Here is a 13,610-nt window from a genome sequence, read left to right as displayed (position 1 = left end):
GTTTGTTCACCGTGACAGATCCGAGGACACGTTCGTTACCCCCTAGGCAGAGTGACATTAACGAAGTTAGTCCAAAGGAGAAGGACAGGACCACTGAATTGCCACCATACGCTGTAACCTACTAGTCTGTCTGCACAGGCCCTGTGGCAATCTAATGGTAAACGCATACTTGGTCCTCCGATATAAATTAGCCCCGACTCTGTGTGGGGTTGGTTGGTTGATCGGTTGCTGGGTGCTCCAAGTTCCTGCTGGTCCAGGGCTGCTCTGTTACACAATCCCCCTTTATTTTACCTCTCCTTCTTTCTCAAGGAACAGATAAATCACAGCTCCCGATCATTATAAAAGTCATGTTTTACAGGTAGCCTGCTGCTTCCCCGCTCCTCCGTCTCCAGCCTCTGTGGATCTTGTACTCATCGTTCCATCCCTCTCTCTCCTTCCTTCCCTCTCTCTAGTTCAGAACGGAATCCTGCTGGCTGAGGAATCCGATACACAAACACGGTCAGTATGGAACAAGTTAAAAGGGCAGAAGGATGGGGAAGGAATTAACAGACTCACAACTTGCCTACCTACGTTCCATCCGGTTTTAACATGAATATTATCAGGACAGAAGAGGCGGCTCTGAGGAGGTGGTACCTCAGGCAAAATGTAATCAATATTCTTCAGGCTTCCATCACCACACAATGTGTGTCAGCCACCTTCTAGCAGGAACAACTTGTTTATCATCTTATGTGAGAGACATTCAGTATTTGATGTAGAGCCCAACCGATGCCAGATTTTTGGGTCCCATGCCGATCCCAACATTGAAGAGGGTTAGACCTCAGATTACCGATGTTTTGACAAAACAGAAGATGTGCAAATCAGTTTGAAAAACACATTTTGTTTTTACTGAACTTTTATACTAGATTGAATCATATATTGCCTATTGAATAATAGCCTAATTACTTATTAAGCCTAATTACTTATAAGGTCTAAATGCATTATAATTGTCTCAGAACATAACAATTACAGTTATAAGCACTCATAATGCAATCATAACACATTATAAAGCCTGTTATAGTGACTTATAAGGTCAAGTATCATAGTACATCATTCATAATTACTGGTCACACACTGACTTTTTCTTTTGGCCAGGAGGATAGTGTATTATAAGTCTCATAGTCTTCTTAATACATCATAATAATTGTATAATGCATTATAATCACTGTTATAATCCATTATAATGTTACTATAAGTATAAGTGGTCATTGGCTGCTTCAAGTAAAGTTTAAAAATAGCATCCAATTTATGCAATTTATAAACACACAAAAGGTTTCTGCCTACACCTTCAAGAATACAATTACTTTACTTATTATTGAGAACCCAAATCTACCCATAGTGGCAACCAGACATTTCGTGCGAGGATCGGCCTCATCAGCCATCTTCGCACCCACAAGACATCGTGAAGTCATTGGTCATCTTCGCACGCGAAGGACGAACATGGATAATGCATTAAAACTATTTATGCATTAAAACTATTATAATACCCATAATATTCCCAAATACAGTACAAGAGGTTACGTTTTACTTGTTTATGTGATGTTTAAAGATCACCCAAGCAGGCATTGATTTCACCAAGCTCTGTGCTGTAACTTAATTCTTATTAGACTCTCTCAATAACAAGTTAACGCCACGTCTCAAATAAATCTTTCCATCTCTTCAAGCAACAGGTCCAACTCCGTCTCAAAACCAAAACAACAGGCGATGCCTTCCGGATTACCGTAATTCCTCCAACCTTGTGCATGGCAAATCTTTACCGTATATGACACCACCCACCACCCCTCTCTCTGATGCCCCCAGTGATCTTATGGTGTATTGCCTGAATTGCACAAATCACGATATAAGAGTACCAAGTATCTACTGTATCTAAATACCAAGTTTACGGGTGTTAGGACACATCTGGATGCCCTCAGAACCAAACCATGACCTCAGGATGACCGGACCTCCGCTGGACACTGGACCGGCACCACCAAACAGAACCACTGTACACTCAGCCAGATGTCAAGGCTACCAGCTGAAAATAACAGACCAAAACAACACAAATCCTAGCAGAGAGAACGAGAGGGTTGGGAGCATTTGTTTAACTACGAAGCCATGGAAGAGGAGTTGAAAGAGACTTATTACTGTGCTCCCACACATAAACATTCATTAAATTCTAGTGATGGGACCCAAAACACACAAACCTACCAATGAGTAAGGGACAGTGGTTCCAAATACAGCCTTTTATGGATATTACTGTGCTGATACACAGGAGTTTGACATCTGTGTCTGCGTGGGTAGGTGGCAAGTGGGTTTGTATTTTCATATCTTGTGGGGCTCCTGGTTAGCGTCTCTTTTGGCTGACAGATTCCAAATAAATACTGAAGAATGACTCGTCGTCTCAGCTGTCTCCCAGCAACAGTGTCATGAGACCGGACTGTTGTGGACCTGTGGCCCTGCAGGGAAGTAGAGCGTGATGTTCCTCACAGAGTTTTGTCCACCTTCCTTTTCCTTTCCTTTCCTTTCCTTTCCTGACTGGCTATTCAGCCGGCCAGACCTCTCGGAAGGAGAAGAATGCACCTTGAACCAGACTGGAATGGCTCCTGAAATATGCCAAATATGCCCCCGTTTCCCCCCTCTGAAAGACGTAGACTAGCTAGCCCACCCTCCCTCACATCCAGCACCCCCAAACCACAGCATTCCTGTGTTCTACACAGTGCCCAGCGTGTGAACGCCTGTGATGCATTCAAACCAACACACATACTACACAAACACCCATACACACTTGTGCAACCTCACACAGAAAATGTTAAGGACATTAATAACGCAAGTTTCCACCCAGCTGACCCAGACATGCCTTTTAAGGGTAAGCAGTTCAGATTTCTCTTTTCATTAACTTCCAAAAATACCCCTCGACCAGGCCGGGGGAGGAGAATGAGAGGAGGGGGGGGGGGGGGCTCTACTTTAGTGAGAACAGCCAGAAGAGAGGGAGACAGACAGAGAGAGAGAACTGATAACAATCACAAGGAGTGAGGCTGCAATGGAAATATTGGCCAGTTAAGAAGATTCAACAACAACACACAAAAAATGTGGCTGAGGAATTTACAAGAAATGTCTTTTAACTTTAACTCTTCCCCTGTTAAAACTTCTCAGTCCCTCCCTCTCCCCGGCTTGCTGTGCCTCCTACACACTCTTGAAGTCTGCTTCTCTTCCACCCCCCCCCATCCTTCTCTTTCAGGTTTGTTGAAGTAGCCATTTTTGAGACATATAGGGAACAAAACAGGCACTCGGGGACCTTCTGTAAAACAACTTGTTCTTATGTCCAGCAGAAACCAAACTCCCCCATAACAGCAGCCATTTAGTTTAAAAAAAACTACACGAAGAAAATAATGATTTCAGGTCAACTTGAAAACACATCAAAACACACAGTAGCAGCACGATGACCCACATACTACCGTAGTGCAGTCCAAACTCCAGCCATATGGGGTCTGGCCAGGCCTCTGATTAAACATTAGAGGACTTAACACCTGCAGCTACCAAGATATCCCTTAACAGCCACATGTATATTTTGGGCCGGGGTTTTATAGTAATTAGGCTGGATTGACACTACGTGGGAAAGGAGGGGGATTACAAGAGGGAGAGAGAGGCATAGAGCAGACAAACTAAATAGCTGTGTCAAAATGTAAATAGCTATAGTAATTAAAAAAAAGTATTCTTTGGCCTGGACTCGGACTGCGGAGGCCGCCACCAGAGGCAGTGCTGGTGGAAAACTATCACACATGTGTGACTCATCAAGCAACAGAAACCGCAAAACATAATTACATTCTGGTGTGGCATCAATGGACACAACATTGACAGACTGTACGTCTGTCTGTGTCCTTGTGATAAGGAAATGGTGGACCGTTGGGGAGCCCAAATGAAGACCAGATGATGACATGGTGGTACCTCTCTCTCTCTCTCTCTCCCTTTCTTTTAGTATAACATGCTTTATTTCACAAAGCCTTCAATTGGTGTACAGCAGGTCAGTGGACTGGTTGCAGGCAGAGCTACAGGGGAGCTATGGCTGCCGCTGCACATAAATAAGAATTCCTGAAATATGGGGCGATGAGGCAGTGTGGAAGTCTGGTAAGAGTCAACATTACAACCTGTGGATAATTCCTGAGGAATACTGATGGGGGAGAACTGAAGACATCTGTTTACAGTCAGCACACTTCACAGTGCGTCTATGGCCCGTTTTATAACTCACCATAAAAGATGTCTCGAATCACGTTCCTCCTCCAGATCCTATTGGTACAACCGCTCTTGTATACATAGATCCAAACCAGTTTAAAAAGTGGATAGAATGAAGACCAGAATGCAGTTTAAGACACAGCATGGAACTGGGGTTGTTCTGAACATCTCAATTTATATACTGTATGTTTGTTGCCACGTCTGTATTAGCAGCTGCAAGCTCAAAGCATAACAAACTATCATGTTATCCTCTTGGCTTGCTAGCCGATGGATTGTCACCCTCAAGGGCAGTGGCAGATTTACAGGCATAATTGGGAATGCAGCTCAAATATAGCCTTCAATTGAGCCATGGGGTTTTCTGCATAATTATAAGGAAAGACAATGTGAGTCTGCCAAGCTTGCTAACATGACTGGATAGCAAGCTTGTTGAACATAAAAGAGTATGAGGCACAATAAATGTGTCACTTTGAGGGCCTGAGGGGCATGGAAAGAGTAAGAGTAGAGATGGTTGAAGCTAAAGGCTTCACTGATTTCATTTATGTATTTATTGGGGGGGGGGGGGGGGGGGGGTGGAGGATACTTCAACATTTAATGACTCTGGTCATGGGAATAATTTAATATGTTGGCATTATTTCATGGTCAATCATTTGAATTTGAAGACCTTATAATTTATAACATTCTAATTCACCAAATCCAATAATCACCCACTGACATAATATTATAACAAACCCCCTGCTGTCATATCAACAGTATGCCAACAGAACTCAGTACTCAGACCTCCCTGATGGCGAGCCCCCTCGCTCCTGCAAATCCACTGTCACCTGCAACTGGGCAAAGTACTGAGGCCTCACTGCCGCCTGACACAGAGGTCTGTCAGAGCCCCACCACGGCACCCAGTAATGAGGGGGCCGTTTGTCACGTTTAAGGACCAGTAACAAGGGCAGCTTCACAGCAGAGGGCTGCCACACTGATTTCTCACACACTGAGAGATGTTTGGTCAACAGATTCTGTTCTCCCCTCAACATGGAAGTCTTGTAGAGCTAGACATCTATTGGAATGGACTGCATGCATGAAGTGTGTGTGTGTGTGTGTGTGTGTGTGTGTGTGTGTGTGTGTGTGTGTGTGTGTGTGTGTGTGTGTGTGTGTGTGTGTGTGTGTGTGTGTGTGTGTGTGTGTATTAATGAGGGACAGAACAAGACTGAAGGCTGAGCTGCAATGCAGGCTACCTGATGACTGACTGACACTCACTTTCAAGTATGTGACAACAGATAAACATATAGCTGGGAGCGATACAAAAATCACATTGGCAGGAACACACTACAGCCAGACCAACACACAGTGCTATTGGCCATTACTGAACCGTTTTGGCGACATCGGTATCGGCAATTACGTAGCTGATTTTAATCACTTTAATTATTCAAAAGTGTTAAAAGATGTATTAAAAAATCGAAACGCGCTGCATTGCAAAGCACGCTAACGGGAAGTGGGGCCTGGCAGACTGCGCAGCATGCGAGTGCGGGGAGCTTGAGTAGACTGCCGATCACATAGTCAACACCTGTCCCCTGTATAGACCACCTTCAGAGGAAGGCCTCTTCCTAGTTGGACCAGAGATGAGGGCGTGGCTGCAAGACACAGAGTAGGACATTTGATGCCGATACACAAAAGAAGAAGAAATCTAAACAGGGTTAGACAATTCATGAACACCTAAGGGTACGTACGGCACTTTCCCCTCCACACAGCCAGGCTGCATATGACAGCTGAAACAGAGCAGTATTTGGCAAGTACACACACACACACACACACACACACACACACACAACCCCTACCCCACCCAAAAACTCAGTTCAAGTAGTTTGAACTCCAGCTGAAATCACAGAGCCCTGCCCTTCCACCAGCCCACAACTGATAAAGAAAGCTGGCACGGAGGGCGGGCAGGCAGGAAGAGGGGAGAGGGGAGAAAAGCTTCACACAGGAGGCAGAGAAAAAGGTCGAGATGGAGGAAAAGGAGGAGGGTAAAAGAGCAGGAAAAGGAGATGGGAGAAAGAAGGAAAGAGGCAGGGAAGAAGGGAATTTTGTACAGGAGAGTCAGGAGAGAAGAAGCAAAGGGGAGAATAGAAGAAACATTCCCCGGGTGTCTGCGGTAAACAAAAACATCCAAAAACACATGAGGGCAGCTTTAAGACCAGTAACACAGCCACTGTTGGTAGGCACACACACATGAGGTATAATGTGCAGACACAAAAAAAAACATATTGCAACCCTTTACGTACGTTTTCTTTTATTGCACAGACGCATCTTTATGGCTGGCCGGCCAACACTTATTAGACATGCAGACAACAGTGGGTCCAGCTGGCCTGCGTATTGTCAACAGCAGTCTCTGTCCCGGATACTGAACCCATTATTACATTATCACAAAGTGTGTATACACACACACACACACACACACACACACACACACACACACACACACACACACACACACACACACACACACACACACACACACACACACACACACACACACACACACACACACACACACACACACACACACACACACACACACACACACACACACACACACACACACACACAGCTGTGTGTGGGCTTTTTATACAAAGCCTCTGTAAGAGATCACGATTCGTCTGTGCTATTTCAAGGAAGACGCTTTCTTGAATGCTCCAAACATCATCCTGTGTCCTGTGTGAATCTATCAGTCATCTATTCCTGGCTGAGAGGGTTATTGCCTGGAGCTAAAAGTGAAAGTCTATCACTATGAATAGCTAACTACCACACATCCGCACAAGCCAGGCCTAATTCTATCTGGGCTATCTGTTTACAGAATAATAAGATATATGGGTTAAACTGTACGTCACTTCTGCTTGTGCACTCAGTGACATACTTTAACCTACAGTAACTGTTCCTAGAGGATCACAAAGCATACACTTTATCCAAACTGTTCCTAGAGGATCACACAGCATACAGTTTATCCTAACTGTTCCTAGAGGATCACACAGCATACACTTTATCCTAACTGTTCCTAGAGGATCACACAGCATACACTTTATCCTAACTGTTCCTAGAGGAACACACAGCATACACGTTATCCTAACTGTTCCTAGAGGTAGATGATCACACAGCATACACTTTATCCTAACTGTTCCTAGAGGAACACACAGGATACACTTTATCCTCACTGTTCCTAGAGGAACACACAGCATACACTTTATCCTAACTGTTCCTAGAGGAACACACAGCATACACTTTATCCTAACTGTTCCTAGAGGAACACACAGCATACAGTTTATCCTAACTGTTCCAAGAGGATCACGCAGCATACACTTTATCCTAACTGTTCCTAGAGGATCACACAGCATACACTTTATCCTAACTGTTCCTAGAGGATCACACAGCATACACTTTATCCTAACTGTTCCTAGAGGATCACACAGCATACACTTTATCCTAACTGTTCCTAGAGGATCACACAGGATACACTTTATCCTTAACTGTTCCTAGAGGAACACGCAGCATACACGTTATCCTAAAGGCAGGTACACATTGCAGGACCTTAAAGTGCTCGGGGGGTTATCTGATCGTTAAGCATTACACACTGCAGGAGTTTATTTCTTGAAATCGGCTGTCATAATATCGTTGTGGTCTTCACAACAGGATTGATCCCCGACAAGGGCTGACACACTGTAGGATAGTTCACTAGGATGCTATCTCCAGAGTCAGACCCAATACATACATTTGAGTTTATTCCAATTCATTTTAATCGACGTATCCCGTGATATGCCTCTCTCCCTCTCCCCCCTCTCTCGCTCTTTCTCTCTCTCTCTCTCTCTCTCCCTCTCTCGCAGTCAAGTGCGCAGAAGCCGTCAGTGACAGCGTTGCCATGTCCGCTTATTATAAGCGACTTTGGGCTTGTTTTTCTGTAGAGTTGCTTGTAAATATTGGTTGTTGCGGGGTGCATTTTTTGGGCTTATTTGTGTAGTTGCTTATTTGGCCTTGTTTCCTAATGTTGTTTAAACCAGTGGTTTAAACAACACATAATATGTATTTGTCCGCAGACCCCCCTTCTGTAAATATGTTGTGCCATCACTGACCCCCATACAAGATTTGTGTGGATTTGGAAAATATTCCACAATTTTCTCAAGATTTTTATTTGAAAATAGCTGCGACGCGTTGTGAGCTTGTAGATCGGCTATTTTCAAATATCCAATGTATTTGTAAATAGGTTTAAAGTGCTCAAGTGGCCTTTTCTTGGGCTTGTTTTCATAGACCTGGTTGCTTATTTCTCTCGCAACATCTGGCAACGCTGTTCATAACAGCGTGCACATGCTGCACGCTCTCTCACACACACACACACACACACACACACAGAGCTTGCTCTTGCTCTCACTCTCTGTCTGTCTGTCTCTCTCTCTCTCTCTGTACAATTCCTCTAAAATAAACAGCCCACCACCAGGCTCGCTCACTCTCTCATTTTGTTTTATAATGTTAACTTAATACAGGACTGGACGGTAATATTGCGGTAGGGACTGTTTGTTGTGGTCAGATCCAGCGACGCTCCCCTGGCCACGGTGGCTGTAATGTGCTCTCATTGGCTGTAGCGTGGATCTCCTCGCAGACCCTTTCATAATGTATGATACTGTCCGATCTCCTGTCTGGGACAGAGCTGAATATCTAACATGGTAGTTATCTGAAAACGGTCGGAAAGCCGTCGCAGAGCGGATAATCGCGGCCACATCGTCTCGCGGAACCTTTCACACAGAGCGAGCATTATCTCGCAGATCAAAGGCCGATCTGCGTCAGATCGGGAGGTTTTGTCGGCGAGCGCCAAAAAATGTCGGCGACAGCAATCTCGGACCCAATCTCCTGCAGTGTGTACGGGCCCTAACTGTTCCTAGAGGTAGATGATCACACAGCATACACTTTATCCTAACTGTTCCTAGAGGAACACACAGGATACACTTTATCCTCACTGTTCCTAGACCTAGAGGAACACAGAGCCTGATCTGACCACTTAAGCCCCCAGTTTATACTTCGTCTTACGATGGTGTATTTCGAAAATAGTGGAAAATAGCTGACATTCTGTCCATGTATGAATGTACAGTATATCTGTCTATCTAGTGTCTATCTCTCTGTATTCGTAAAAAGTGTTAAAAGCACTGGCTCACATAATTACTCATATTTATACATTCACCCTGGTGTAGATAATAACTCTAAAGCGCAACCGAGTTACTCTGAAATGTAATTCCCCCCCCCCTGTTTGTATTTCCAAATGATCACAGACAAGCAGCTCAGATGTTCCTGGGATTGTGCCTCTATCCACTTTGGAAAAGGCAAAGCATCTACGCTTCAAGCTCATTTTCAAAGAGTTATTACACTATTTATAAATGCTAATGTAATTCCACACTTATGTGATCCTACTATACAAATAATAGCGGTATTCTGTATAAACCGTGATGTGCAAGAGTGGCAGTAATACCAGCATCACTGGGCTGGGTCTGAAGTGCCCAGTGGTCTGATTCTCCCAGGCAGAAAACCGCAATATTTTAATTTAATCCCCAGAGCAGTCATTTAGCCACACCGTAATCCCCAGGTCCAACGCTTAGTCTGATAATTACCCTTATTGGACACCCATAATGATGAGTTTTTGGTTTCGCTCAAAGCAGCACAGGCAGTTTCATTGGGCGGTTACAACGTTCCATGAAGTGGAAAACCAATCGTGCGTGGTATGACCCGAGGTCATAAAATAGAAGAGGGCAGATAATTATTAGGCTTAATTTATACTCCAATCGCACGACACTGTCGCTTGCCTAAAATAACTGATCTTCAAGCTAAGCTTGCACCACAACGTGTCGCATCGCAGGCCACACGATCATAAATTAGGCTTTACTTTGCAACAGCAGGTGACAGTTATCAAACAGGTCACAATACATTATACAATCTATGATCTTTGCTTTACTTTCACTCTTTAGTCATAAAGGCACCTTCAAGAACACAAAGTCCTCTAGTAGCTGAGTGTTATGGGTCCATTTGTACACTCAAGAGTTAAATTACAACTCAGGATTTAGCCGTGTTCTGTGTCAATAGTATGGACTGTCTTTGGACTGAGCAAGCATGTTCAGTTAAGTTACGTTACGTGTGCAAAGATCAAAGAGTACAGTTAGTCCAATTCTACAACTAGAACAGGACTAAAACATTCAGCAATCATCACATACAATCTGCCTAACAAAGAGCACTTAAAACACTTCACATTCCTTCACTTTCAACTTTTATCGTATTGCCCCTACAGATCACTGAACTGCACAGTCATGAAAAAGGTCACCTCTTCACACATTATATATGAATCCTCTAGCTGATTCTCATATTAGAGACCCTTTTAAAGGAGCCTGTGCCCATTGAACTCTGTGCCAAGCTGACTTGCAGATACTTGTGTCGTTACCTCCATCACATGAGGGGCTGGGCTGGCCCGTGTGGCAGAGCACCAGAGCTGGTACAGAAGCTGGTATGAAGTGCAGCTGGCAAGGAGGCAGCGCCTTACTGGAAAGCCATCAGTGATGTTGCCTCCTTCATGTCTGAAACAGGTCAAGGCAGGTCCCCTCCATATCCCTCCCGCCTTTGCCTTTTTACGAGCCCCACCTGGGAGATTAGTATTCCACCACCAACCACTACCGTTCCTGCTGCTGACATAGACACGAGCCCACATACGATACTTGCACACATGCATGCAAACACCACACCACAGACACAGACATGTACAGTACAGTCTTACACACACTATACACTGTATATGAACAAATGTACACACTTACTACACCAATGTAGAGTAAGGGAACATAAAAGCCCATTTTCAGACTCATGGTTCTACCTCCCTTTCCTTCCGCATTATAATGTTTAGACATACATTAAATAACAGTACGATATCACCTGTGACACACAAAGAGACCAAGGAAGCCCAGTCAAGATTTTCATACTGTGAAATGCAAGTACAAAAATACCTTAACTCTGAGCATCAAAGTCGCCCATCTTCCAAATACCCATACAGACAAACATAAGCACAACAGAATCATCGCCAGAGGTCAAGTTGAAGTGAGTCTGTTCCCACTGCTGTCAGGCAGGTTATTAATCTGACATAATGCCCAGATATGTAGGGAGGCTATTGTCGTCCTAATGCCACACAACAACAACTGTGATTCTATAGGAAATAAACGCACCTTTGAGAGACAAGACCTCTAACCAAAGCTGTAGCCTACGTGGGATAGCACAAAAACTAGTCCATTTAAACTGTAAAAGATGAGCAGTTTGCAGTAGTGGAGAAAGTACTCACATTCTTTACTTAAGTAAAAGTATCAACACTGCAATGTATAAATACTCTGTTACAAGTAAAAGTACCAGTATTCAAAATGTACTTGAGTAAAAGTATAAAAGTATTGGAATCAAAATATACTTAAGTACTAAAAGTACTCATTATGCACAATGTCCCATTTCACAAGTTTCCAAATGTATAAAATCATTTGAAAATAGAAAAAGTATATTAGGTCTGAACTGGTTAATGTATGTTTTACAAATTAACTAGTAACTAAGGTTTTCAAATAATTGTAGTGGAGTAAAAGTATATTTTTTGCCACTGAGATGTAGTGGAATAGAAGTACAGTACTTGAGTAAATGTACTTAGTTACTTTACACCACTGGCAGTTTGCAGCTTGCTACATTGTTACAGCTGTAACCTAAACATTCCTTTCCTGTTCACTTGTAATGTACTGGGAAATGGGAGAAGAAGAAAAGAAAAAAAACAATGCCTCGTGTGGTAGGTTATAACATCTAGATTTAAATTAGCTCACCGTTGTGTGTTATATTAGTATAAATTAATATCACAGAAAGAGCAAGAGAGAAAGAATTCAAGGACTTTTTTTTAAGTTGAAAAGAAAAAATCCCTAAAATACCAATGCATGCTCCTGCTCTGAATGATGACGTACATACGGGGGTTCAGGATTGTTTATGCTCAGTCAAATATAATAATGTGTAGTAGTGGCTAGCGATATAATATATATGAAGGCATGTTTTGGCTTGCCACATAATTGTACACATGTTAATCGCTGTGATTTTGATTTTTTTTTTAAAGATGTAAGTGGTGTGGGAACCGCTACATTTCACCACCTGGTTTTCGCCGCAGTCCGTCCTATGACTCCTATCCTATGCTTCCTTTTAACACAAGGGGAGGAGGGGTAAAAAAAGAAAAGAAGGAAAAAAAAACCCAGTGTTGCCAGGTTTTGCGAGAGAAATAAGCAACCAGGTCTAGGAAAACAAGCCCAAAAGAAGCAACTTAGGCCACATGAGCACTTTAATAAATCTATATATTTTTTTTAAATAAGACATCTACAAGCACACAACGCGACGCGTTGTGTGCTTGTAGATGTGCTATAGATGCGCTATTTTCAAAAACTCTTGCAACAAAATGTGGGAATATCTGGAATGTTTTTGAAACATTCTAACGACACAAATGCTCCCTGCAAAGCACAAAACATTTTCATGAAAATATTTGAGAACCAAGTAATAATAATTGAAAAATTGGGAAGCAAGCCTAAGGAAGCAACTACACTTTAGAAACAAGCCCAAAACACCACCACAACCACCACTATTTACAAGCGACTTTACAGAAAAGCAAGCCCAAAGTCACTTATAATAAGCCGACATGGCAACACTGGCAAAAACTTGCCGCAGAAGAGTTCTGCAGTCCCGAGTCCCGACTCTGTGTCGAACTCAGGAAGCCGCTCAATCTGAACCGTTAGCACCGAATTCATCTAAAAAAAAAAACACCATACAGTCCACAGGCACAGCTACGTCTTAACTCACCCTTTATAGATCCGATGGGAAATAAAGAGAGGGGCAGGTAATCCACAACTTCACACGATTCGTGTCGGAGGAGAGTTCATGCGGGCAAACGACTGTGTCGTTGAGCATAAGTTCTTCCACATATTCTTCTTCATAGACACAGGGGGATGTTTTTTTTTTCTTCACTCCCCGAGTTGCTTTCGTTGTTCCTTTCCTTTCCTCTCTACATTCCCCTCCCTGTGCTGTAGGATCAAACCATCACATTCCACCGTGTCCCCTAACAATGAAAAAGGTGGGTTTTCCTTTCTGCGCCGGAGGACCCACCCCTTGGAATGACTCCGCTCGGGCTGACCGCAAAAAGAACGCCCTTCCCGGCTGTGAAGTCCCGCCTCTCTCCCATACAAGTCTATCCGATGAAGAGCGAATTCAAGCTGAATAGATGATAAAAGCTCTCTCAGTAGTCAGCACAGCAGTACAGTATATACAGCAGTGGTTCTCAAACCTTTTTGGCTCAGCTCAGG

The 13,610-nt window shown here is 43.4% G+C and overlaps 1 protein-coding gene across 1 annotated transcript in view; it reads right to left on the bottom strand.

Moving 5' to 3' along the window:
* Positions 1 to 13,372, bottom strand: part of luzp1 (leucine zipper protein 1) — an 85,545-nt gene extending 72,173 nt beyond the window's left edge. The window contains exon 1 of the mRNA XM_080413678.1: positions 13,111 to 13,372. The gene's annotated coding sequence lies outside the window, so the exon portion shown is untranslated. The remainder of the gene's footprint in view (positions 1 to 13,110) is intronic.
* Positions 13,373 to 13,610: the final 238 nt, after the last annotated feature.

Source organism: Gymnoscopelus braueri, assembly GCF_963280865.1.
Source record: "Gymnoscopelus braueri genome assembly, chromosome: 19".
NCBI classification, from domain to species: Eukaryota; Metazoa; Chordata; class Actinopteri; order Myctophiformes; family Myctophidae; genus Gymnoscopelus; species Gymnoscopelus braueri.
This window is presented reverse-complemented; position numbering and strand designations above follow the sequence as displayed.